Genomic DNA, 24,929 nt, shown 5'->3' with positions numbered 1-24,929 from the left:
CTGGCCTGCTGCAGATGAGATGCATTAAGCTAAAATCAAAATGAGTGAAAACTGCATTTTTACAATAAAAAGCAAATTTCTGTTGAGGTTTCGAAAAGGACATCACTCCGAAATTTTATTATTTAATCATTCGATCTAAGATGAATTCGCGGCGTTAAATGAATATTCTTGAGAGCTCTGATTTCAATTCCAATGCAGTTGCCAATTATTGACGTTGGGCTTCATCTTTCATTAAGGGTACCAAAGAAAACAAGTCACGTTTTTTTGAAATAAAGTTAACTTTGATAACTGTTTTTGCTGCGAACGGATTTTGACGATCTGCATGCCAATCGAATAGGAACTAGATAATTTGTTGTAGTGTATAGTCTGCAATGTTGGATGTTAGTTTTCCATTTTTTTACGAACATAATTCTCATTATCACCAACATGTAATATCTCGAGAACGGTTAGTCTTACACCTAAAATTCATTTCCAGAACATATTTGCCACACTGATTTATTACATTAAGTGATCTTAAAAATAACATTATATGTGCTACTCTCTCATACTGGTACAGCATTCGCTTAATATATATGCGTTAGCAACATAAGAGCAATATGAGCGAGCGAAACAAGAGACACATTGCAAATAAGCACGCATTGAACATTTTCGCATACTCTGCTACACACACGGCCCAGACCGAAAAGGATATTGGTTCACGTTTGTACTCTCCTTTTTACTCTTAGAAAACACTTTCCTACTTCATTTTATAATGTGGTGTAATATTAGCATGCATTTATGCAACAGTGCCAGTGGGGCTATGTGGATAGCGTGGCCTTTTAAACAGCCTTCTATTCCGGCCTTGGTTCGATCCCCACTTAGCATCGTTTAGATTTTTTCGGGTACAATCTCAAGCTGACGTTCAGTCTGAGAGAAAGAGATGTCCTGTCCCATACGTACTAACATTTTTAAACTTTTAAAAAAGGTGTTTTTATTGTTAATTTCACTCTTCAGTATACGAAAAAGCTTTTTTTTCTGCCGTAGATGTAGGGGCGTAGGAGAAAATTGCGACTCTGACCAATTCTAGCGTGAAGTGACAACGTTTTGACTCAGTAAAAACAGGAGTTTTCTCGTTTTCATGTATGAATCACACGATTTCCAAAAAGTTAACGATGATGTGAAATTGAGAAAATTTTCTTCAGAATCATCAATTGGAGAATATTTTATAGTTGAATTCGCTTGTTGCCAGTCCAATACTTTTTTTATCTGACAACACCTGACTTCACGGAGCTACCTGGGGGGAACAGTATGACGACAATCGTTCATTGTTGATATATGACTTTTGTAACAGCTTCTATATGACCGTTTTGAATACTGGGGAAACAATACGTGTACCTGAACCTCCTGCTAACCCAAGTGCTCTTGCCTCTCGCTTTGCTCGAATTCACTATCGTTAGATTGCAAGTGGAATGTAATCCAGGACCCCAACGGTAGTGATCGCTTGCCAATAAAAATTTCCATCGCCATTGGGTCGAATTCTTCTGAATCTATAAACATGGCATATGACCTTACAAGACCCTTCTTCTTCTTCTTCAATGGCACTAACGTTCCTAGAGGAACTTCGCCGTCTCAACGTAGTATTACTTGCGTCATTTTTATTAGTACTTAGTTGAGATTTCTATGCCAAATAACACGCCTTGAATGCATTCTGAGTGGCAAGCTCTAGAATACGCGTGATCACAGTGCAAGTCGGAAATTTCTTTGATGAAAAAATCCCCCGACCAGAACGGGAATCGAACCCGAACACCCGGCATGTTAGTTATGACGCTAACCACTCAGCCAAGGGAGCACCTTACAAGACCCATTGACTGGAAAAAATATGCGGACGCGATTGCTCTAGCCATCAATTCCAGAGATGGCTTACCTCCATTGGAGGAATATAACTTCCTTTCTCGTTTGATCCATGACAGCGAGGTTCGCGCTCAAACGAAACCCATCCCAGGTTCCACCATTCGCCAATCCATGGTGGGATAACCAATGTTCCAAGCTTTATGTAGAAAAATCGAATGTATTTGAAGCTTTTCGGAAACGTGGAACTGTGAAAATGAAAATGTTCAAATGTATTTAGCCCTTGAGAATCAGTTCAAAAATATGATCAAAGGGAAAAAACGTGCTTATTGGTGAAATTTCGTGGGAGGTTTGTCACGAGAAACGTCAATGAAAAAATTATGGAAAGTGGCTCGAAACATGAGAAATCGCTCTTCAACGTATGAAAGCGAAGAATATTCACATCGATGGATTTTTAATTTTGCACGGAAGGTTTGTCCTGATTCCGCTCCTGTGCAAAAAATTGTTCGAGATATACCGCAAGATAGGTGCGATCTTGATTCCGAGTTTTCGATGGTAGAATTCTCTCTTGCTCTCCTTTCTTGTAACAATTCTGCTCCAGGATCGGATCGAATTAAGTTCAACTTGTTGAAAAACCTCCCTGATGTGGCGAAACATCGCTTGTTGAATTTATTCAATCGGTTTCTGGAACATAATATTGTTCCAGATGATTGGAGACAAGTGCGAATTATAGCTATTCAAAAACCCGGAAAACCCGCGTCCGACTTCAATTCGTACCGCCCAATAGTAATGCTGACTTGTATACGGAAATTGTTGGAGAAAATGATCTTGTTTCGCCTTGATCGTTGGGTTGAAACGAATGGCTTACTCTCAGATACACAATATGGGTTCCGCAGGGGCAAGGGGACGAATGATTGTCTGGCGTTGCTTTCTTCAGAAATTCAAATGGTTACGCCGAAGAAAAACAAATGGCTTCAGTATTATTGGACATAAACGGGGGCCTTTGATTCAGTTTCAATGGAGGTCCTGTCAGTCAAATTACACTCTCGGGGTCTGCCGCCTCTATTGAATAATATGTTATATAACTTGCTTTGTGAGAAACATTTGAACTTTTCTCACGGAGATTCGGCAGTAAGTCGGTTCTCCTAACTGGGCCTCTCTCAGGGCTCATGTTGAAGCCCCAATTCTATGTAAGCGACATCGACAATTGCCTTACACAAAATTGCAGCCTAAGACAACTTGCAGATGATGGAGTGGTGTCTGTCGTAGGATCAAACGAATCCGACCTGCAAGAACCCTTACAAGATACCTTGAACAATTTTTCAACCTGGGCCATTGGGCTAGGGATCGAATTTTCCACGGAGAAAACAGAGATGGTGGTTTTTTCTAGGAAGCATAGACCAGCAAAACCAAAGCTTCAACTTTTGGGTAAACCGATCACTCATGCTATGTCATTCAAGTATCTTGGGGTCTGGTTCGACCCCAAATGTACTTGGGGGCCCATATAAGGTATCTGAGTAAAAAATGCCAACAAAGAATAAACTTTCTCCGCACAATTACGGGCACCTGGTGGGGAGCCCATCCCGAAGATCTTTAAGTGTTGTATCGAACAACTATTCTCTCAGTGATGGAGTATGGCAGTTTCTGTTTTCAATCAGCTGCCAAAACATCATTAAATCTCGAGCGAATTCAGTATCTTTGTCTCCGTATTGCGTTGGGATGTATGCCCTCAACGCATACCATGAGTCTCGAGGTTTTGGCAGGCGTACTCCCACTAAAAGATCGCTTCAATTTATTATCTCTTCGGTTCCTCATCCGGTGTAAGGTTATGAACCCATTGGTGATCGGAAATTTTGAGCAGTTGATCGAGCTAAATTTTCATTCTGGATTCATGATTTCATATAATGAATTCATCTCCATGCAGGATGTTCCTTCTTCGTATATTCCCGACCGTGTTTGTTTTCCTGACTACATCAATTCCTCTGTACATTTTCATCTGTTCATGAAGGAGAAAATCCATGAAATTCTAGATTATCTTCGATCGGGGATAGCTCCTACGATCTTCAATGCAAAGTATGGGCGTATCAATTGTGATAATATGTACTTTACTGATGGGTCCTCTATGAATGAGTCCACAGAATTTGGAGTGTTCAACGAAATTTGCAGCACCTCCCAAAGTCTTCAGAATCCTTGCTCAGTGTATATTGCTGAATTGGCAGCAATTCACTGGGCGCTGAACAGCGTCGCCTCACGACCTGTTGAACACTATTACATTGTAACGGATAGTCTTAGCTCTGTTGAAGCTATCCGTTCAGTGTGGCCGGAAAAGCACTCGCCGTACTTCCTTGAGAGAATACGAGAAATTTTGAGTGCTTTATCCAGACGCTGTTATGTCATTACCTTTGTCTGGGTCCCTTCACATTGCTCCATTCCGGGTAATGAGAGGGCTGACTCATTAGCAAAGGTAGGTACAATTGAAGGCGATATTTATCAGAGTCAAATCGCCTTCAATGAATTTTATTCTTTAGTTCGTAAAAATACTATCACTAACTGGCAACGCAAGTGGAACGAAGATGAATTGGGCCGGTGGTTTCATTCGATTATCCCTAAGGTTAGCCTCAAACCATGGTTCAAAAGTCTGGACTAGAGTCGGGACTTTATTCGGACTCATGCCCAATAACTGTTATTTAGATGCGCTACTTTTTCGTTTCAAGCTTGCCGACAGCAATCTTTGCGTTTGTGGCCATGGTTACCACGACATCGAACACGTTGTTTGGTCGTGCGAGCTATATCTTGTCGCCAGATCGAATTTAGAAAACTCCCTTCGGGCCCGAGGAAGGCAGCCCAATGTGCCGGTGAGAGATGTGTTGGCTCGGTTAGACCTTGACTACATGTTCCAGATATATGTTTTCCTTAAAGATATCGATCTTCGAGTGTGATGTTCATCCTTTTCTTACATCCTTTTCCCCCCATTTTCCCTCCTTTTCGTCCTTGGCGAACTACCGGTTCCCTAACATTAGAATAAGTTAAATTGTTAATATTTATTAGATGTGAGGATAGTTTTAAGAATTCAGTGTGAAGTGTGAGTATGAATGTGAATGCGAGTGTGAGTGTGAACATTGTACAATCTCCTTACATCCCATCCTTTTCCTAAGGAAAATGTGTCACCCTTCTAAACTCGAGTCGACCCGAGTAATCGGTTTCTTATTTTATTAACCGTAGAATTAAGAAAACATGTTATTAGTAAAAATATAGTTATGAGTTTGGCTTCTTTAAACCTGTGTATGTAAACCTATGAGCCTGTAAAAATAAACGAATTAACAAAAAAACACCTGACTTTTTGTTGTTGAAGATTAACGTTGTGTTTTCAGTTCAGTATCAGATTTAAAAAAAACTCGCATGAAGTTTGCAAAAATTGGCATGTATTTTGTGACACGACAACACGCTCTGAGAGAAAAAAACAGTCTCCATAAAGCGTTGTCACGTCACAAAATCGATAAAGTGTATTAAATATGAATTTCACTATATTGTAACTAGCTATATACTATTTTCAGATAAGATATTATCCTGATTATTTCTCACTTTCTTCTGAGATCCCCCTTTCTCTTCCGAAGGTACATCGTATAGGGAAAGGCGGTCCTAATCCAACCGGTGGTCCTGAACCTATCCCGTTTTGTATCTCAGAAACGGTGCTCCCCCCCGGTGCGAATTTTCAGTAGTGTCAAATGATGTGTCAATTTGATAAAATGGTGACTTTTTCCTTGCTCTCTTCATTCTAGCATTTTAGCGCCATTTTACGTTTCCATTGCTTCAAAAACAATGAAGAAATATTTCTGAGCCGTATGAAAAATGAGTTCAATGTTCTTTTAGATTGCGGAACATTACAGAATAAGTCAATTTTAATTGCTTGTGGTATGTTATACACGGCATTCCGTTATTTGGAAAAGGTCAGTGTGATCCTGAACCGACCTCCAAAAAGTGATCCTAAACCGACCCCCAGTTTTTACTTCGTAATGATTGAACACGTTCACTCTGGCTTTTGCTATCAATGGCTCGCACGAGCCCGTCTCATCGGGTGGCGATCACTACCGGGGGAACGCATTCGATTTTGCTATCAGAAACTTTTGATTAACTCTATGTATCCATCTGTGTGTTCATGCGTGTGTACCTGTTCAAGGGCATTTATGTTTGTGCGTTGACGTTGTCTTTGACCGTTGACGTTTGCGTGTGCAATTGTATGTGCACTTTTTTTTTTGAATAACTCCACACGCGTCGCCTTAAGGTTAAGTTCTTCCCACTCCAACATTATGTCTCTCTCGCTCAAATCCTATCTGCTCACTATAAAAATTTATTTTCTTTTTTCGTTCGTCTTCGCACATCCATGCGTATATGCTAACATTAGCATTCCGGATCATACTACATGGCGCCACTAAAAATGAACAAGATTCATTTCGAGAGGATCATTTGTCACTAGTTTACCGAACCGAAAGCTATCCGCACGATGAGTGCCGCGTTTGCTGACCGTCGACCAAAAACAGCGGCGCGTTGATGATTCAACAGCCGGTTTGGCGTTGTTGAAGCGTAATAGAGTGGACTTCTTTCGACATTTTCTCGAGGGATTATTTCGAAGACTTAGACGTTTCGGACTACATCCGAAGAATGACATAGAACCATTTTCACTGCAGCAAGAACTGGAGATGATGAATCATATTCTCGACCTGCGAAATCAGCTATATGGTTTGACATAACATGATATCCGGGAAATGGAATTTTAATTGGCCGCAAATACCGCACCTGGTGTAGATCCCGGATATTTTTTCAAAAATATCGCCAGAATTGCACGTCAGGTAATCAAAATGGGATAATCAAGTGTAGGAATTATAAAATCTAAACTGAAAATTCTTTTTCCGTATAGCTCTGAGCACTTTAACTCACACCATGTTTTTTTACCCTGTTGTAACCAGTCAAAATCGACTATTTTCAAACATTGCTACAGATGCCGGATGTTACTTGTCGGTGATTGCTATATGAATGAATGATGATAAATTAAAAAAATAAGAATCATTCATATTTCGTTCCACAGTATGTTCTACATAATTTATGAATACACAGGCATGATACCAGTCAAATTTGTTAATTTTGCAATTAGGGGGCGTTCATATATTACGTACCGCAATTTGTTTACTTTTTTTGACATTTGCATAAACATGTTTAGATTTAATTGGACTTATTTCTAAATAAGTTTCCACTAGGCATCCCTTCCTCCCTTTCTGAGTATGTTACGTAGTATTTGAATATTATTCGATCCCATAAACCTCATTAGTGGTCGTTTTGAGTGACTCTACTCTGACATCAAAGCGTCTAAAATAGTATTCTTGATGATATTGTTTCGAATATAATTTCTAGTATGTAGTGTCCGTTTTGTGTGTATCAGACTACTCCCCCACATCTCACGTGTACTAAAACCCTTTTTCCAAATGATAATATATTATTCTTTAGATTTTAAAAATTGATATTTCTCGAAACATCCAGTGTGAATCTCATACCTTGTATATGCCGTAAACAGATTGTGATGATTTTGAAACTTTTAAGATAACTTTCAAGTTGAACTTCGAAAAAATCGTTTCAACTTGCCCCGGTGTACCTTATATAAGTATATTTTTTCGATGAAACACACACACATTTAAACATTATTCATATCATCCACAACAATGACCAAATTAAAAATGACATATTGTAATCGGTTACATATTACTAACATACCTAATAAGAAATATTGTCAAAATATTGTACCCCCAGCCCCGTCAGGCTAACGCCACATGAACCTTAATTTGAATATATTTATTTTGGAAAAAAATGACCAAATCACCCTACATTAAATTTTTATGTCCAAAAATCATCTTTTTTATTTTATTATATGTATATTTCGTCGTTTGAAGCTTGGTATTATGATTATTGATTGAGACAAAACTAGTATAGCTCAGTGTACAATTGTATTGGTTTGGAAATGTTAGGCGATTTGTTTAGGAGGTCCAAATTGCCTCCATTTACCCTAGGGTTTTTGATTGGCTGGTTGGCCACTATAACGGAGAGTATCGTGACAATGGGTGGATTCAATAGAAAATTATCTCTAACTTATCCAATTGCCTCCAACAGTGATGGTAAAAAATCACATTCAACGATCAATGAATAGGTATATCCCTCTAGTCGGATGTTTTTAAATCACCCCAGCAGGCGATGCTTTTTTATCCTTCATATGTACACAGAGAGAATACTTGGAACGGTGAGCTACCAAGATCTCAAAAAAGCAATATAAAAGAGGAATCCCCACTGCAAGCACTTTCGGAGCATTACTTCTACTACTCAAGGTTTGTCGTGAGTGCAAGCCACAAACGATTAATCCCATCCCATAGAGCAGATGATGAGTTCTTGATCGGAAAGTGTACAAGAGACGATGAACTGAAATCTTACGACACTCGTCGAGAGATTTTTAATTCTCTATTGCACTGTCCGCAGTGAGTGGCTGACTCAGTCTCGTGTCGATTTTATTTTGTTGTCGTCTCCCGCCCGATAAACAGCAGACGGGTAATGGATGCAATTGAATAATGTTATTACCAGCAGATTTGAGCGAATCTCATCCCGCCCAAAATCTTTTTTTAGATTTCAATAATTCTGACCATTCACATTTCTGTTCAAATATTTTTTCTAATAATAATTCAATTAGTGATTTCACGAAACACTTTTCGAATTCAATGGGATTCAAGACCCTTTTTTATTTTGTAGATAAAACGGATCACACATTTGATTAATTCAATTCTGTGTGGTTACGTTGCAAATAAATGTAATGATTTAGTAAGGACATATGTTATTCATATATAGTGGACTTTCGACATATGTGGCAGTAAATTTATTGAACGACCAATGTTTTTTTTTTCATATCCCTTCAAACTTGTTGCATCTATTGAGTGTACATACTGCTTTCTCCGCAGATTTGTTTGGTTGAATCTGGTTAATTTCAGGTATTCAATATCCATATTGTCGAATAAATACTGTTGGAACAATCGGTATCGCAGAAAATGATTATCAACATCCTACCTAATCATCAAACGATATGCGAAGAATTTAAGTGAACTGACGGCATTGGAATATATGCTTTGTGAGGACCACACAATTATTATCAGAACGGATAAACGTCCGACTGGAAGTCATGAACATCAATTTAATGTTCCCAAGTTAAATTTATCCTTTGAAGGTCGTTAACCTTCCTAAAGATGATCAGATGGAATATACTCCAATGTCGTCAGGAATAACCGAACCAACACCTAATGATTTTGATGTTGTTTTTGCCATTGTTCTGATGTTTCATAACACGGCACTCTATTGATTATTCGCCGAAAATGGATAAAAAGATATCCTTGAGGTTAGCCTACGGTTTTAGTAGCAGTGCAATATGGTGCCAGTCTCAGGATAAGAAAACATTTTAAAATAAAGCTTTTTTTTTTGAATGAATCAGTAGTAAAACAAAACGTCAAAAAAAATCTCAGCTTTGTGATAGCAGATAATCATTACCCATTTGAGTTGTATGAGTATTCCCCCCACAAACTGTGGATAGTCTATCTGCATACAAATTATGTAGAGTTCCACAATCCTTAAATTTTAGGAGTAAATATTTACTTGCTTACACAAAAAACACATGTTGACATATTTGCGCTAATTTATGTTTTTGATTAATTCAAGGTAATTAAGGTTTACTAGCCACCAGTTTACTCGGGCCCGAAAGGAGTGTTCTGTATTTGGGCTGGCGGAAAAATATATCTCGCAAGACCACGTGTTCGATATCGTAATAGCCTTGGCCAATAACGCATTTACATTAACTAATAAAATTAGTGATTTGATGGGGATTATTGTTTGTAGTCTCTTGTAGATGAATTTAAACACCATCTGAGAAATCCTCTGTGGAACATTAAACATTAAAGTCGTCCTATCTGCTGTTTTCCTCACACAGTTTCATCGAAGTAAATGCGCTCGGAGAGGAAAATTGAACGCCCGGACGTCTCTCGTACGTCTCGATAAAGCGTACGTCATAGAGATACTCATTCCCATGGAGCAAATTCTTGTTAGGAGTTGTAAATAGAACGAGGAAGGAGAGTAACTCAATTATTCGAACTAGTTTCAGTCTAGCAATGCTTTGGCCAACTCAGAGTTACCGAGAGAAAATCATTTGGTTATGATGGGAGAGGATTAATAGTTAGTCGCAGTTTGCACAGATTACGATCTGTGCAGTTTGCGACTAATCGTAAATCGCTTCATGGTCCCTTGTTTTCCATCCATTCCATTGGAGGCCAACAATGTTGGGCCAATGAGAAGGAGTGGGCAATTGTTGAGTAGAATCTAAAAAAGTCACAGGAGGGTTGTGTCCGAGACACGACCGTATAGTTGACGTAGGATTCCGTTAAGCTATCTGTTGATTTTGGATATGTTTGAAGAATTACACCGTTAAACTCTTTGATAATGATTTGGTGGCCCTGAAAAGCGCCGTTTTGTTTGGTTGTTGGGTATTGTTTGTTCACTATACCAGTGTTTACATGAAGGATGGTAAACAGTCGTTGGAAGGTGTATATCAAATAAAAGATACCGAAGTGGAACGAGCTATGATGAAAACCACCCTCTGTGATCTTAGACGGGATGCCTCCTGTGTTATGTATGGACGAAATAAAGAAAAAAAACGTGAAAAGAAATTTCACGAAGCAACCAACATTAAAGTTCCAAATTTAAATTTTATTTGCTAGAATTAATCGTATCACTCACCTTACTTGCAATATAATAATGCCCTCGACATGTATATATTTGCAATGCCGATTTCCCCTGGGCATCTCGATTTTGATGTCTCTGCTAGGGAACACTTTTCGGTGGGAACAAAAGCTCCCCCTACTTTCATGTATTTGCAATGTCGATTTACCCTAGGCAGCTTGGTTTTGATGTCTCTGTTAGAGAACCGCCGCATGTGTCGTCAATTTCGACCAATCAGAAGTGGGTATTTCCGTTAGGATAGGGGTTGAGATTTTTTAATTGTTCGATAGTTAGTTTCATGTCGTATATTATTTTCTTCAATATAAAAAATTGTTATGGAGTGCAGAAATCGGTTGACGCCAAAATTTCATCAATCCACCAAGAAATGACTGAGCAATAAGCGTTTGAAATTGGACAATTTTCACGATGTGCTCGATTTTCAATTTTCAATTTGTACTCCAATATGTTCCCGAAAGACGTAATCCTACGTCAAAACAGTACGTTTTCCAATAAGAATTATGTGAATTACGTTGGTAATGGGTTTATTTTTCTATCGCCGCATGAATCATGAATTGTTAATATATTGGATCAAACTGAAAAACGATTTCATTAAAATATATATTATTTAGCACTTCGATGTTTATTTAAAATTATATTTGACGTAACTTTTATCGATGTCTAGTCAATGAATATTCGCTCGATTAATCGAATACTTATAGACATTTCCTCGAATGAATCGGATATTGCAATATGCCCCTACGGAAATTTTAGACATTTCTAGACGTGATATGATGGTTCCCTGTTAGTTGTTAGTAGAAAATGTAAAAATAATCTATTTTTGATCATAGTTTTATATAGTTTTTGTGGTAAGTGGAAAACAGTAAAATAAACTCTTTTGTTTCAAAACAAATTGATAGTCCTGAGAAGGACTGGAATGGTTTAATGGGTTGTACGGAATCTGCTGCGTCGGATGTAGCAGTTTAGTTTTGAGAGCGGTAGGTTTTACGGATTCGCTGATGCTTTCCTTGACTTTGGCGCCATCGGCTTCTGTGCCATGACGAGCTAAACGACGGATAGCGGGTGTGATACGATGCGATGCAATGCACTTCGCTCCTCTGCCTCCTTTGCCGCATCCAATTGTTGATGTGAAGAGGAGCGCACCAGCAATGCACACTAGATTTAATTCGATGCTCTCCGCTGCTTCCTCTTCTTTGCTCCCTTTGCCGCACCGCATCCATCGTTGGTTGCCGATGATTTGACTTATCGGGGAACGAAAGAAGCGAAGTAGGCGAAAAAGAAATGACGTCAATTTCGACCAATCAGTACCGTTTGGATAAGGGTTGAGATTTTTCAACTGTTCGATAGTTAATTACATGATATATATTATTTTATTCAAGGTGAAAAATTGTTATAGAGTGCCGCAATGTTTTGATGTAAAAATCTCATCCATCCGTCATGAAATGACTGAGCAATAAGCGATTGAAATTGGACATTTTTCACGATGCGATCGATATTCGTTTTCCAATTTGTACCCCAATATGTTCCCGAAAGACGTAATCCTACGTCAAAAGAGGGACACATATTCTATTATCGGGAAACCTCAGATATTAGAAAGATGGTTCAATAGAATGGTCGCTTATCGACCAGCAGTGATTATATTTTTTTCTCGGAAGTACATCATCAGAATTATCCCGAGACAGACCTGATTTATTGCTTCAAGAGTAAGAATGATATCAGTACCGTTGGTATATCAATTTTGCACCTAAGTGACAGGAAATGTTGGGTTATTATTCACGTCCTCCCAATGCAACCCAGTTTCATTATAAAAGCCTAATATGTTTCGAAATATCTCTGAAACGTTCACTATAAGTAAAAATGAGCAGACTGATCACGAATATCTACCCTCCAGTCCATTACGAGTCATACTATGTATTCACCAATATTACCGTTTCATTGGAGTAAAAACCTCCGTTCCGAGGTGAATTATCACTGAAATACATCATGCGGGTCTGGTTCGTAAACCATAATTAGATTCCATCGCTCAAAACCTCTCCTGCCTCCAACGGTTGGAATAAATTTGACACCATTAAGTGCATTCTGCAATAAACGCCTTTCGGGAGAATTTATTTGTATGTGTTTTTTTTTTGTTGTTTCAGTTCCAACGAACCCACCAAAAATCGTGCCGTGGCGTGATTCTTTACGGCTAAAGTGTGTGTGTGTTCATGGATTTCAGATCCTTTTCTGCACGCTAATTTCGGCCCTTCGTCACGCCGACGAAGTGCTGTTTGGTGTCGTACACTGCCGTTCGCAGCTCGCTACTTCAAACGAAATCACATTAATTTGAAGTGTAAAACCTGCTCCCGCCCGCACGCCGCTCTTATGCATGGCCCCTGGTCTCGAACTGGAAATCCGCAATAACCGGCGACATAAATTAGAATAAAGAGAACACTTCGCTCTTTCGTTATGCTCTGTGCCGCGATGGCGACGATGGCGACGGTGGCGGCGGTAGATGATTCTCCGCGCGTTTAATTGGATTATCCACGATTACAAGACGATCATCGGCCGTTCTCAACCGCTTCCAGAAATGGAAAGTTCGAACGGCTTTTTCCTTCGACTTCATTTTAAATTCGTCAGAAACAGCACAACATTTTTGCAGTCGTTTCCAGCCACCTAAAGGGAAGCTATGGAGCGCGTTGTCGCACCGAACAGACACGCTCAAATTAAGATTAATTTCTCACATCGCTTCCGCTCTCTGTCCAGCCGTGTGGCGTAAGATGAATTTTCCCACTTTCACATCTTCCTGATTTGCGAGGACAGCTTGCGTTCACCACGCGACCGTCGCTGGGATCGCTGCTGTTGATTCAACATTGTGTCACATTCGCTTAAGTAATTGAATGCGTAAGATGATTTATTGGAGCGTCCCGTACGATACTTTGAAGGACCGACGGAAGATATCGTGGGTACCTACCTACCTGTACTTTGTTTCAGAAGTGTTAATCTGCATCAGTTTTCTCTTCACAAAATAAGTAAAACAAGCAACTCTGGCTGCATTACTCCTTAGAGCTTCACTACAGATACAGATTCGTACTCACACAATTATACTATGGAAGGTATTATCGAATAAATTCGTAGGATGGCTACGAACACAACATCCGAATTCATTCATCAACATATTCTCAACCTGGATGCAAACAAGAGTCCTAGAATTTGACAGTTATATGATATGAATTTCAACGATATTTTTTAAGTAAGCACATACGGAGGCTTTGGGCGGTGGAATTCGGTAATATGTCTTGAAACACGGTTCTACTTTTTTTTGCCTGACTATCATATCGGATTAGTTGATAACTAGGGTAGACAAATATTATCAATGTTCGAAAACACTCAGAAAAAACCTTTTTTCAGATACGACTGGTTCCCAAAAGTCAACTCTCAAAGATTACTTCCCAAAGATTCCCACCGGTCCTTATCAAGTTTCCACAAGATAACTCTCCGCCGCACAGTGCGTTGAATGCATAGGAATGTGAGACAAAATCCGTAACAGCAAAATTTAGTCAAAAAGTGCACTCGTAGCCGAGTGGTTAGCGTCTTACATTATCATGCCGGGTGTTCGAGTTCGATTCCCGTTCTGGCCGGGGGATTTTTCGTCAGAGAAATTTCCTTCGACTTGCACTGTGGTCACGCGTATTTCTAGAGCTTGCCCCTCGGAATACATTCAAGGCGTGTTATTTGGCTTAATGATGATGATGATGTTGGATTAAAGAGGCTTTAAACTTTTCAGTTCATTCGCCTCTAGCCTTGAGAAAGGCCTTGGGGTTTTTTTCATATCAAATTTTGCGCATGCTCCCTCTGCTCTCGTTTCCGGTAAATCATGTATATAGTGTAATAATTGTATAACATATGCTGGAAGAGAAGTACGTTAGTAATGGGAGGCATATTTGGTCACCTGGTAGTATAAATAAGAAATCATTATATCAAACACGCTGAAAGAAAATAAAATGAGAAATGATGTCTAGCCCAGGAAGCTGAAAGTGAATTATATGGTAATTAAAAGATATTAATTGACTTGTGTGCCATCCACGCAAAAATTGTATTCGAATGTCGGAAAAGAGCCTTTTTTTTTTTTTCAAAAATCAAAATCTGTGTATGTTGTTGTGAGTGTGTGTCTAAGTTTGTGTGTGGGTGTGTTTGATTTGTGATATCTAACTAATTTGGCTTAATAAATCTCAACTAAGTATTAATAAATGACGTTAGTTAATGCATACGTTGAGACCGCAAAAAATCCGGGGGGAACGTTAACGCCATTCAAGAAGAATTTAGTCATTGTGACCAGTGTTGCCACATGTACAGATTTATCTGGAAAGTTACAGATTTTTTCGTTATTCTTGGTACAGATTCTGTACGGTACAGGGTATAGATTTTCGTAAAAAGTAAAGATTGGCACAGATTTTTTCCGCGTGTGAAATTTCTTACATTTGAACATTAAGGTATATGACGACTTTTACGCCGCAGTATCGCTTGGTGCTGCTGATCATAAGAGTATTTGCAATGCCATAATTGTTCAGTTTCATAAGGACCGAATTCCTTGTGTTAGAGGTGTTTCCAGGGTTCTACGATAGGAATATACAAGATCTGGAGAATGAATTCCATACCCTAAAATTACTCCGTAAGGAAATCACAGTTCCAGAAACTACCCCTCACTTCTCGGCAATTTTTCTGAATGTAATCAAAAAAATAAGTTTCAAATCGGTTCGGCAACGATACGATGAACGCTATTATGCCATACAAATGAAATACAAATTTCTGCATTATACGAGAATTAACAAAGCAAATGAAACCAAATTAGGCATATTGAGGTTTTAGGGTGCGATAAATGTTTCTATGATGGTTAGACTCCCCACCCCCCTCTCTAAGGGGGGAAGCCATACAATTAAAACACAAATTTCTACATTACTCGAGAAATAATCAAGCAAATAAAACCAAATTAGGCATATGGAGGTTTTAGGGTGCCATAAATATTTTTGCAGTGGTTAGACTCTCCACCCCCCCCCCCCCCTCTCAAAAGGGGGGCTGCCATACAAATGAAATACAAATTTCTGCATTACTCGTGAATTAATCAAGCAAATCAAACCAAATTTGGCATGTGAAGGTTTTAGGGGGCAATAAATGTTTTTATGATGGTTAGATTCCCCACCCCCCTCACTAAGGGGGCTGCCATACAAATGAATCGCAAATTTCTGCATTATTCGTGAATTAATTAAGCAAATGAAACCAAATTTGGCATGTGATGGTTTTAGGGGGCAATAAATGTTTCTATGGTGGATAGACTCTACACCGCCCCCCCCCTCTCTAAAGGGAGGCTCCCATGCAAATGAAACACAAATTGCTGTATTACTCGAGAACTAATGAAGCAAATTGAACCAAATTTGGTATGTGGAGGTTTAAGGGGGCAAGAAACATTTCTAAAGTGGTTTAACACTCCTCCCACCATTCTGAGGGGAAACAATTGTCCGTTTTAGGGCTGTCTTTATTCTACCATATTTTCTGTATAAAACATTTATTCCATGTTACGGAGAAACATGTTATTTGCAAGTGGTTGAAAAATCTTGAACGAGAATTGTGTCTGAAAATAATCTGATATTATAATGATGAGTTTTGTTAGAAATACTACGAATTTTATAGTAAAAGGTAAATTCAACGGGGTCGATAAGAAGATCAATCAATGAACAGTTCTGCGATTGGACCCATGAACTTGCTCATAGTAAGAAAACGTGAATATTTGAAGGTATTGATAACAAAAAACAAATTTTGGGAGGGACAAAGTTTGTCGGGTCAGCTAGTTTGTAATAAATAAATTAGTTTTTTTTTCGATGGCACTAACGTTCCCAGTGGAACTTTTGCCTTCTCAACGTAGGTATTACATTGCGTCATTTTCTTTAGTAGTACCTAGTTGAGATTTCTATGGCAGATAACACGCCTTGAGTGTATTCTGGAGTGGCATGTTCTAGAATACGCGTGATCACAGTGCAAGTCGGAAGAAATTTCTTTGAAAATCGAAAAATCCCCCGCCCAGAACGGGAATCGAACCCGAACACCCGGCATGATAATGTGGGACACTAACCACTCAGCCACGGGACAGTATTTTTGGAAGAAAAAGTACAGATGAGAAAAATTTTTAACCCCTCTGGTACAGATTAAAATGCGGCAACACTGATTGTGACACTTTGGTGTGATGGGACAAAATGATCATAAGTATCAGAACTACGGTTTGCATAAATGTCTCATGTCACTTGAATAATCGCATAAGTTTCTCAAGCGACAAAATCTTTGTTTATCTAAACTGAAATGTTCTGATCATTTCAGATAGAACTATATAGAACTATTATTTGAGTAACTTAAGACCAGAATAACTGTTTGCATAAGTGTCTTATGTCATTTGGAAAATCTTTGAAATATCTCATGTAAAAAATCTTTGTTTGTCAAAAGCGATAAGTGCTGATCTTTTGGGATACACATTTTTTCAACTAGCAATAATCGCACCTCCGTAAAACCTCATTGGTTACGATATCGCCACTGCGCAGAGCTACCAGATACACATTGCTGGCATGCATTACACATTTATTGCATCAATGGCAAAAGTGTCCCATATTCAACAGATTATAAAAATAAAATTATGTATTGATTCTACCTTTTATGATTTTCAGCTTTTTTAATTCATTTGCAAAACTGTAGCTTGCTCCAAACACATATTAGAAGCTTCACTTTTGCGTTCTACATCTATTCTTTCTTCTCATTTTCAATACCATCGTCACTAGGAATATCTACGTCTTTAAAAATTTCGTTCTCGAAGCTTTCTGTTATAATTACATTTGACGTAAATATTTTTTGCCATTTTTTTTCTCCAGGTTTGCAGTAAATCGTATATTCGTATGATAATAGAGTTATAATCTGCACAAATAAATCACCTCCACTTTTGAATGTATATGCCAGTTAGGCGCATCATATACCACCCAAAATTTGGGATATATGCAGATGTATATACGCTGGTTATACGATTTAATGTTTGCTGGGTATCTTCTGATAGATAAGTGATCAGGCAGCGAAATACGCATGAGGTTCTGTTATTCTCGCTATTCTCTACCCACTTTTCAAAAGTTTGATATTTAAGGAACGATTGGCTCTGACTTACAGATAACATAAAATTAAATTAGTCACATATGTCATATTTTGCAATAATTCTATGAAGATTTGATAGTGAAAGTCGGTGGAGGTTTTTTTCAAACGATATCTTAAGTTTTAATGTTATTGTCATCATTTCTTTACAAACTCAACTTCGCATCGCATCGCATCGCACCGCATCGCATAGCATCGCATAGCATCGCATCGCATCGCTTCGCATCGAATCGCTTCGCATCGCATCGCTTCGCTTCGCATCACATCGTATCGCATTACATCGCATCGCATCGTGTTTCAATTTCATTCATTCTGAAACGATAATGAAATTGTGGGTAGCATTGGTATTGGGACTGTTGTAAAAATTGAAGGACAAATACGGCCGTGTTTGTTTGTTTCTATGAAACAGATCTATGCTATGGTAGAAACTGAACAAATGATAGTTTATATTGCCCAAATGATAAAAAAGTCGCATTCATGAACGATGTTTAATTACCAAACTCCATAAAGTTCCGAACCATTTCAGTAACTATTGAGATAATCAATATTTTGTTAACATTCAACTTTCCCATATAAAATCAACATGAAAATTATCCTTCCACCGCTGTGGGTTTTAGGCATGTGCCGTGCATTGGAATTATCGAAACGATTCCAGAGTGAAAATGCAGCAGAATATACTGGTATTCTTAATCCGACTGAAAACCAGACAAACACAGAGAAGCACTCTCTCGAGCCGATGTTTTGCGCTGTTCATGCTGACTGCAACACAGCAACACGGCCAGGCAAAAACATTGTTATGCTTTTAGAGGAGACTCCAGAGTTAGTGAATCAAAAGTTCGCAGGATTCTCACAAAAAAAAAACATAGGAAAAGAAACTGCATAACAATGTTTGAATGTATTCTGGAGTGGCAATGCCAGCAAAGAATCAATTTTCTCCAAACAATTACCGGAACATGGTGGGGTGCCCATCCAGGAGACCTCATTCAGTTGTACAAAACAACGATATTATCAGTGTTAGAATATGGCAGTTTTTGCTTCCGATCAGCTGCCAAGATTCATATTCTCAAGCTGGAGAGAATACAATATCGTTGCTTGCGTATAGCCATGGGGTGTTTGCATTCGACACATACGATGAGTCTCGAAATTTGGCAGGAGTACCCCCGCTTACTCTTCGGTTCACAGAATTATCCTACAGATTTCTCATCCGTTGCAAGATCATGAATCCATTGGTAATTGATAACTTCGAAGATCTACTCCAACTGACTCCTCAGTCAAGTTTTATGGCTTTATACCATGAGTACCTTACACACGACGTGCATCCTTCACCAGGCATCTCCAACCAAGTTTGCTTCCCATACTTCTGCAATTCCTCTGTCATTTTTGATCTGTCCATGCGACAAAAAATCCATGGAATCCCAGATCACCTACGCTCCGATTCTATTCCGCCGATATTTTCGGCAGAATATGGGAAAGTTAGATCTGATAAAATGTTCTTTACTGACGGTTCATTCATAAACGGGTCCACTGGCTTCGGCATCTTCAATGAAAGTTCCAGTGCCTCTTTCAAACTCAAAGATCATTGTTCCGTGTATGTCGCTGAACTGGGTGCGATATATTACGCATTAGGGATCATTGAAACATTGCCCATCGACCACTATTTTATTTTTTCAGACAGTCTCAGCTCAATAGAGGCAATCCGCTCAATGAAAGTTGATAAACGCTCATCTTATTTCCTAACAAGAATAAGACAACTATTGAGTGTTTTGGTCGAAAAATTATTCACGATTACCTTAGCATGGGTTCCCTCTCATTGCTCGATTCCGGGGAATGAAAAAGCGGACTCGCTAGCTAAGGTGGGCGCTTTAGAAGGCACACTTTTTGAAAGGCAAATTGCTTATAATGAATTTTTCCACATTCCTCGTCAGTATACGCTCGTAAGTTGGCAGCGCATGTGGAGTGGTGATGAGTTCGGTCGTTGGTTACACACGATTATCCCTAAGGTCTCGACGAGTGCATGGTTCAAGGGATTGAATGTAGGTCGTGATTTCATTCGTGTGATATCTCGGCTTATGTCCAATCACTACAACCTAAACGCGCATCTCTATCGTATTGGGCTCGCAGCAAACAATCTTTGTGATTGTGGCGATGGCTATCACGACATCGAGCATGTTGTCTGGTCGTGTATCCGATTCCATGCTGCTCGCTCTCAGCTCTCCAGAGCACTGAGAGCACAAGGCAGACAATCGGATATCCCCGTCCGGGATATGCGGCAATACATACACACACTCTTTACAGATACACGGGCCAAAGGTTGTGCAGTCCACTGATGATTCAACAAGAGCCAAAGGTTGTACCGCTCATGACAACTCTACACGAGCTGATGATTGCGCCGGCTAGCGACCATTCTATCCTGGATTCCTCGAGTCGAGAAAGACGCACCACGCTAGATATGGGGTACAGACTAGGGGGGCGTTGCTGATTAATGGTCAGCTGCATCCCAATAGGAAGTATCCCGTGTCGGGCACACGTACAGAGCATCGAAGACTGCGACATACCAATTATGAGAACACTTGTAATACTAACCTCGAGTCAACCGCGAGTAATCGGTTACATATTACTAACATAGTCTAAGCAAAGATTGTCAAAATATTGAACTCCCGGCCCCGTTAGGCTGACGCAATATGAGCCTTAATAAAATATATATTTTGGAAAAAAAAAAACAATGTTTGAGATCTGGTTGAAGTAACCACTATATCTCAACTAACATTGAATACATTATACTGGAAGTACATGCGGTATTAAATTACAGTTGTAAAACATTGCCAGGCAAACCTTTCGCAAAACCGATTCCGTTCTGAGCTACATCTGAATGTGTGTTATTTACTTTCGCTGCCAATTATCGCCCGTTGAAATCCGATTCGGGGTCCATTGAATACCAATTCAAAACACACCCTCATGGTTTCTCAACCCTCATGCTGATCGGAAAAATAATAGCCCACATTACGCGGCAATCGTGCCTCCGCCGAGCCGCGGGGACTCAAATTACATATTTTCAGTGCGGCAAATCGCTAAAGCTTACTCAAGCGATTGCATATGAATTAAATTAAAAACTCCAGAACCCACCTCGAGCTACAACGAGCAGAAGAGAAAAAAAAGTAGAGCGGGGCTCCCGTGGTTGCCATTCTGGTCCTCTGTGGTGGTGGGCCCCAGAATCAACCCCATGTCGTGAGGCCCGCGTGAATGGGTTGCATTCGCAGTGTGAACGATTGGAAATTGATTGGCTGTATTTTTATTGATTTCACGGCAGCCCTTTTTCGCGCAAACTTTTTTGTCTGTTATTTTGCCGTCAGCGGAAACATCGGTTCAAACTTCGCTTCGCTGATTGGACACGACAAACGAATTTAATGGTGACATTTGATGGAGCTATGAGTCATGCAACGTGTACGCCACAGCTGTTTGTGATTCCTCGTAAAGGCACGTCTTATGACGTGATCGAGTAGGAGATTCCACGAGGCCTTTATTGCAATTTTGTATTGCTCATTACTCGCGATCATTACCGCAGATTTGAATAACCTGTGCAATCAATCTCTTCTGCAATTAGTGTATAATTTGACCTAATTACTGCCACGCAATCTCAAGATCCGCAGCCGCTCGAATTCAATCCATCACCAACTTTTTTTTACAGTGTGCATAGTTGGTCGCGAAACCTGTCGCAACACTACTGTTTTCTCTCCGCAGGGCCAACAGCCTTCTCAGCTGAAAGTCGTTGTTTTCATTGCTCCCTGGGCCTGTCCGCGTGATTAGATATAATTGGTGATATTATAATCACTCTCGGTCGCCCGCGATGCCATAGGGTGCAGCACACAGTTGTCGCCTGTGGCAAGTCGCGCAACGGAACGGTAGCAGTTAAAATATTCAAATGAGAGAAATGCAACAACCGTATCTGCTGCTCGGTGCTGGAGCTGTGTGAAAAAGAATGAAATAGTTTATTTCTACACAAAATGGTCCATAATTATAGCCTGCACCGGTGATCCGGTACACGGACCGTGTCACTCCGGCGATAGCGTAGCGGTTTGCCGAGATCACGCGTCTCAGACGATTTAGTGTTGTCACAAATGCTCGTCTTGTAGTGTATCTGTCAGGAACTTTGGCGTGAAGAACTATGATAAGTCAAAGAGTTAGCGAAACTAGAGTCTGACGGCTTCTGCCCGTTATTAAATTTTTCTGATCATATTCACAAATTGTGTTCAAGCTGAGGTATGTTTTAATGAAGGTGTCTCATCATCTCACTCATGTCATAAGAATATGTAACTGTGGCTAAAACTTTAAGAGTATGGATATAGTGTGTGGCATAGTTGGAATGATCTGAATTTGGTCAAATATGTCAAGACTTATGCCCATTTTGAAGATAATTTCATTACCCCTAAGAAACCCACACTGACTCACTTCTGACGAGTCATTATAGACGTGTGTGACTTGTCGTTGTCCTTATGGTACACAACACCTCTCCTGGTGACTAGTTCTTGCCGTTTCTGGTCAATCTTAAGTTTCAAACGACTCAGTTGTTGATAGTAGAGATCCGAATTCGGCATTTGACCATAGTGCGATTCCAAATGAGGTACTCTGAATGCAAGGGGTGTAAGTGACTTGATCGATTTCTCTTCATCAACTTTTTATTTAGTTAATAACTCAACTGCAAAAACGTTTCAATTCAAGTTTGCTATAGAATACGATAGATGAGGCTCTGGCCTATCTTCCACATTGTCAAATACAGCTGGGAATGTATTTGCAGCTAAGTTATGACCAAAAGAGAGAGTTGATGAAGAGAAATCGATTAAATCACTTACACCCCTTTCATTCTAAGCCCCTCAAATGAAATCGAACTAAAAATGCAGATTTTAAAAACTTGTATTTTCGATTCGAACGAAAGTTTGTAATCCTTTTGGGTTGGAGGAAATATGAGTTTTCCACAGCATTTGGGATTTTTTTGACTCAAGTGTAACTTTTGAAAAGGGCGTATCGATTTTAGTGAGAGGAATATTTGTTTATTTATATCTCAAAAACCATGAGTCGTACCGAAATAGTGTCTTAGAAAGAGTTATAGAGTATTGATGACAAAATGTGAAAAAATATACACTGAGAAAAAATTAGTACTCTTTTTTTTATTTACAGAAAAGAACTTCAATTTTCAATATCTAAAATACATATCATCAAATTTTTATGAATTTTCGAAACATCGAATTTTTGTATGTTAACAATCATTTTAGCCACAAAGTATGAATCCTGATGTGATTTAAAATAAAAAAGCTCATTATCAATCTCCTTCTAATCATTCTCGAGATATTAAAAAAAATATTTCTAATTATGCCTTTTTTATAGTAAATAGGCCCTTTCAATATGTTCGTCGTGTTATACCGCTATATTCATGAAATTTTATGAATTTGCTTATAATTTTCAACAACTTTCCAAATACATCATTATGGTAAAACTATATGTTTAGGAGTTACGTTGAAAAACATTTGAAGACATGTGGGTTAAAACAAAACGTAATGATTTACAACGTATCTTCTAATCATATTGTTTTACCTTAATAATGTATTTGGAAAAGATGTTGAAAATTATAAGCAAATTCAAAAATTTTCATGAACATGACGATATAACACGACAAACATACGAAAGAGCCCATTTACTATTAAAAAAAACAATAAATTAGAAATATTTTTTTTAATATCTCAACAATGGCTGCGTTTAGAAGGAGATTGATAAAGAGCTTTTTTATTTTAAATCACATCAGAATTCATAATTTGTGGCTAAAAATGATTGTTAACATACAAAAATTCGAACGTTCGAAAATTCATAAAAACTCGATGTTCCAAAAAGTTTATCAAAAATAGTTTTACCATCTTTTACCCATTTTTTTAAATTTTCTACATGAATTATCAAAAAATAAAAATATATATATATGCATTTTAGATATTGCAAATTAAGGTTTTTTTTTGTAAATAAGAAAAAAGTACTAATTTTTTTCTCGGTGTATATTTTTTTCACGCTTGGACATCAATACTCTATGACTCTTTCCAAGATACTATTTCTCATAGTTTTTGAGATAAAAATTATCAGAGATTTCTCTCACTCAAATCGATACGCCCTTTTCAAAAGTTACACTTGAGTCCAAAAATTCCCAAATGCTCTGGAAAACTCATTTTTCCTCCAACCCGAACGGAATACAAACTTTCATTCGAATCAAAAATACTCCTTTTTTGTCATTTTTCGATTTCATTTGGAATTGCTCCATATACAAGCAAATCATAATAAATTATTCCTTTCCAGCCTTACCAAGTGCATAGTCGTGCCTTTTTGACCACCATTTGAAAAAAGCTAATCGCGCTCTGACTATGATCATTTTGTAAAATGGTGTCTTAAGGGATCCATTTTACATCCACCAGTTTTGGGTACCAGTAAAAATAGTTATCTCGATTTTTCATTCGGAACATTCTGCAAAATGTTGATTTGCACGATGATATACCCTATGCAAAATATTATATTATATCAATTATTAGTGTCGCAGACGTTAAAATTTGAGTTTTTTTTTAATTCAAAAAATCACCGGAAATCGGAGTTTTCAAACAAAATTTTTGATGCCAAACACATCGAGATTTACTTTTGTCTCAAAAATATTTTTTTTGGAACAATCGACTTTTTAGACGGAACAATTTTTGACAATTTTTTTTTTTCGAGATAACAGTAAATTTCGACGATTCATACAATTTTAAAACATTTGACATCAAACATATTTTTTGAAAACCCCGATTTTCGGCGATTTTTTGGTTTTCAAAAAACTCAAATTTTAACGTCTGCGACACTAATAATAGTCCGAATGAGTTAATATTTTGCATAAGATATATTATGGTGCAAATCAATATTTCGCAGCCATTTCCGAATGAAAAATCGAGATAACTTTTTTTATTGGCACCCAAAACCATACGTTTCGTCTCGTATTTCGAAAAAAAAACTATGTTCCAGAGTGTCGATTTTTGACAACATTTTTTTTTTTGAGATGACAGTAGATCTCGACATGCAATTTTAAGACATTTGGCATCAAACTTTTTTTTTTCGAAAATCCCGATTTCCTCTACTTG

General features: G+C 38.5%; 1 protein-coding gene and 1 pseudogene across 4 annotated transcripts in view; one reads left to right on the top strand and one right to left on the bottom strand.

The window, feature by feature from the left end:
- LOC129774718 (bone morphogenetic protein receptor type-1B) overlaps positions 1-24,929 on the top strand; it is a 422,669-nt gene that overhangs the window by 289,697 nt on the left and 108,043 nt on the right. The window lies entirely within an intron of this gene.
- On the bottom strand, positions 17,052-17,202 carry LOC129780728 (U4 spliceosomal RNA; annotated as a pseudogene).

The sequence above is a fragment of the Toxorhynchites rutilus genome, chromosome 3 (genome assembly GCF_029784135.1).
Source record: "Toxorhynchites rutilus septentrionalis strain SRP chromosome 3, ASM2978413v1, whole genome shotgun sequence".
NCBI classification, from domain to species: domain Eukaryota; kingdom Metazoa; phylum Arthropoda; class Insecta; order Diptera; family Culicidae; genus Toxorhynchites; species Toxorhynchites rutilus.
This window is presented reverse-complemented; position numbering and strand designations above follow the sequence as displayed.